This window comes from Pinus tabuliformis, chromosome 5_1, assembly GCF_031772625.1.
Source record: "Pinus tabuliformis cultivar Carrire ecotype Pingquan chromosome 5_1, CPIR1, whole genome shotgun sequence".
NCBI lineage: Eukaryota > Viridiplantae > Streptophyta > Pinopsida > Pinales > Pinaceae > Pinus > Pinus tabuliformis.
In genome coordinates, this window is record NC_142305.1 from 568,768,309 (window position 1) to 568,772,303 (window position 3,995).

General features: G+C 34.1%; 1 pseudogene; it reads left to right on the plus strand.

Moving 5' to 3' along the window:
* Positions 1-2,331: 2,331 nt before the first annotated feature.
* On the plus strand, positions 2,332-3,737 carry LOC149166098 (presenilin-like protein At1g08700 pseudogene; annotated as a pseudogene).
* The last annotated feature ends 258 nt before the right edge of the window (positions 3,738-3,995 follow it).

A 3,995-nucleotide genomic window follows, 5' to 3' on the forward strand; every position in this document is an offset into this window, starting at 1 on the left:
AATTAAACAGTTCTGCTAATGTAGCAGAATAGCCAAGTTTGGAGGTAGATGACTGATACTCCAAAGGAAATCAAAGAAGAAGTTCCACTTGAACTTGCAGAAATCATTTCTGGATTTGAACGATTATCCATTACACCTGCACCTCGACCACAAGAGAGTCTGTGAGGTAGCAAGGAGAAAATCATTGAGGAAATATTGGTGGGCGCTTGAAAACCAGTTTTTCAGAGGTTTAGTCCACAACCCCAGTAATGCATAAATCAAAGTAAGTTTGCTGCATTTTTCACTTGGAACTGCAACCTCCATCTTTATGTTTTAACATATAATATAAAGTGTGGCTAGTTGCATTTCGGTATTAGTCCTTCACTAGTAGATTTACCGCAACCTCTTTTTGCTTTACTCTGTATTGTCATGAGCTATTTGTTTCATTTAATTAAGTCCCTGTATGGTTGTGATTTCCTTGCTGCACCCTGTAAAATTTATATTTTAATTAAGTTCCTGTGTGTTTGCGATATCCACTCCGCAACTGATTTCTGAGCCAGTTGACTTTGCCATAACTGATTTGAGAGTGTAGACTCCTCTCCTCTGCCTTTTGGTAAATTACTTTTTCTAACATATTATCTACAGGAGTTCAGACTATTCCCGTATGAACTTAGTTTCTTTGTAAGGAACTAACTATCTCCACTTGTTCCTATTTTTGTATGATTAGAGTAATAAAATTACTGGTTCTGTCTTATATAGCAACACTCATCACTCGAGTGATAATAAAAGTAGTTATTTTATTTTTACAAAGACCTTTATTAGACAATCGAGTCAGTATATTCTAGACATATAAAAGTAGTTACTTTACTTATATCAAGACTGCTTTTAGACAATCAGGTCAGTATATTCTAAACATATATAGTCCACAATACTTTACTATTTTCAGAGGATTAATATCAGGATTTTAAAAATACTTGAACCCTAGTGTATCGTATATTCTAAACATATATAGTCCACAATGCTTTACTATTTTCAGAGGATTAATATCAGGATTTTAAAAATACTTGAACCCTAGTTTATATCTTGTTAAAGAGTGAGAGGAACAAAGCTCACCATTTTCACATAAACAAACATTACTTATAGAGCTTTATCATTCCCATTCATGATTCAACTATGGAAATACGTCTTCCATAATTTCCATTCAACTATGGAAATACATGTTCCATTTCAATTTACAAAGACGCTCCTAGTTTTAGGAAAACAAGTATGCTTATCTGCATATAGACAACCATGAGATTGGAAATGGAAATTATGTTCCATTCTCCCTTAGAGATTTTTTTTATTTCTAGAACAGTTAATAGATAGTGATAGGTAGTGATTAGTTCTCAGGCATCAAGAGTACCCGGTCGAGCCAAGAACTCACAAACTTTAGGGTTTCCACTGGCTCTGTTCTAACTTGAACACTCTTCTAGTGGTGTCCTACTTCACCATGAAAGTGTCATATTCAAGGTTCTCAATTTCTTCTCTCTCCTATCAAATGCCTCTAGCCCTTTCTCTCTTGCCTTCCTTGGCTTTTGGTCCTTATTGAGATATTTTATATTTCTAGAGAAAGAAGAAGTAACTCTCTCAACTCATTGGAACTGAAAATTTTCATCTAGGGTGTTTTCCCATGAATTAGAAGACTTGTGATAAATTGTTTTCACTTGTAATAACTTTTTTCTTAAAATAAATTAAAATTTAAAAATAACATAATAAAAACGTACATTATTATTGTTTTATAATACTTTCAATTAAAAATACATATATATCTATTTTTTTTTGCTATTATACATAACATTATTTTGTATTTAAAATTTTTTTTTTTTTATAAATATCATCTTTTATACTTATTATTATTAAAAATATTTCTAAAATTAAATATCTCCGATAAACCTAATAACTATAAGCAAGTAAATTAAAATTGTAAATATCCTATTAACTTATCCACCTGATTACTCAAAATAAATAACTAACATTTTCCACTTACAATGTATCCAAACGTTGTGGACATTCGCTCAATATATATACATTATATAACACTCCATACTCAATACATTCTAAATGAAAACATTCAACATTCCATATAAATTTATTTCTCCATCCAATATAAGTTGGATAATCTCAATATAAAAGTAATAAAATTATACATAAAAAACCTAAGCTGACCTGATGACAGTTCAAGTTTCAGATATCCTAAGAAATACCCACTTGGAGTTCTGCGTCACATTTGTTCATTCAGCTCCACCAACTGCACTTTAGTTGTTTAAAACACGTTTGACAAACCTATCTGGACTTAATATTCATTACACATCAATGGCGACTGGCATTCTTGGAATTGTGGGGGGAGATAAATTAGGAATCATGTCCCCTGTTTCAATATGCATGTTCCTGGTTGTCCTGTTAGTTCGTGTCATCAGCCCTCGTGGATTGGATGATTCTCCTATACAGGCAGCTGTCACGCTTTACATGGAGAAGTCCTCAGATTCTATTGCACAGAAATTTGAAGGGGCTTTAATGAATTCCCTAGCACTTGTCCTCGTCATAGCCGTGCTCACTTTTCTTCTTGTATTACTTTACTACTACCGGTGTAAGAGGTATCTGAAGTGTCACATGTATATCGCTACATTTTTGGTGCTGGCATGCATCGGAGGAGCAATTTCTGTTCTTATAATTCAGGCCCGGTCAATACCTGTGGATGTCATCTCCTTCTCAATATTTCTTTTCAATTTCGCTGTTGTGGGCGTCCTTTCAACTTTTGCAGCCTGGACGCCGATTGTCATCAAACAGTTTTATGCTATAATAAAGTGTGTATTTTTGGCTTACTTATGCACAATACTCCCTGAATGGACTACTTGGGCGCTCTTGGTTGCTTTGGCAGTTTATGATTTGGTATCAGTTTTAGCTCCAGGTGGTCCTCTGAATTTGCTGGGAGATCTTGTCACAAGTACGGGCGAAGAAGTTCCTTCTATGTATTATGAATCTCGACCCACGGTCCATGGTAATGCTCTGCATTTTTTTAGTCCTATGGTAATGCTTTGCATTTTTTTATTTAGGTTATAAATTTTGAGAATATTGTGAAATCCTAAATTTAATATTAATTTCTGTTTTTTTTTTTTTAAATTTAAGTTACAGATTTTGAAAATATTCCGAAATCTTGAACTTAATACTATCTTTCTTTTGTAGAGCTTCAATCTCAGAACTTTCCAATACCATTTACTTCCGAAGAGCTTCAATCTCAGAACTTTCCAATCCCATTTACTTCCGAAGTGTCAAAAAGTCTAACAAGGTTAAGCGAAATAACCAGTCTTGAATATGGAAAAACATCTACCCAGGAGAATTTCAATCCTAGTGACATTAACCAGACAGTTGAATCTGATAGCCCCGGAGAGGAATTTGAAATGGATGACGTAAGGGCAGAAGTAAGAGAACAGAGAATTGCGATTTTAATATCACCAGGCATAGAGTTGGGCCTGGGAGATTTTGTGGTATACGGTGTTATTGTGGGTAGAGCTGCAATGTATGATTTAATGACAGTCTACGCTTGTTATGTTGCGATAATTTTTGGGCTTGCATGTACACGTCGACTAGTCGATGTATATCAACGTGATTTACCTGCTCTTCCCATCTCTATTTCACTGGGAGTTGTATTTTACTTCGTTACACGTCTACTTACAGAGCCTTTCGTCATGGGACTATCTACAAAGTTATTGATGTTTTGAGGTCTTCGTCAATAAGATGAAAGGCAGCGAGGCACTAGAGAAATTGGCAACCAGCACGGTTTGTGTTTGTTGTGAGATGGTAAATACTACGAGCTACACTTATTAGATTAGTTTTAATAATTACACACACATTTACAAATGGTTTATGGATTGATCAACAAGATATTTGAAATTTGGATTATATATTGTAATACATTATAATATAGTCATCAAGTATCCCGGAGAAAAAAATAAATGTTCATTAAAAATGGTTGAAAA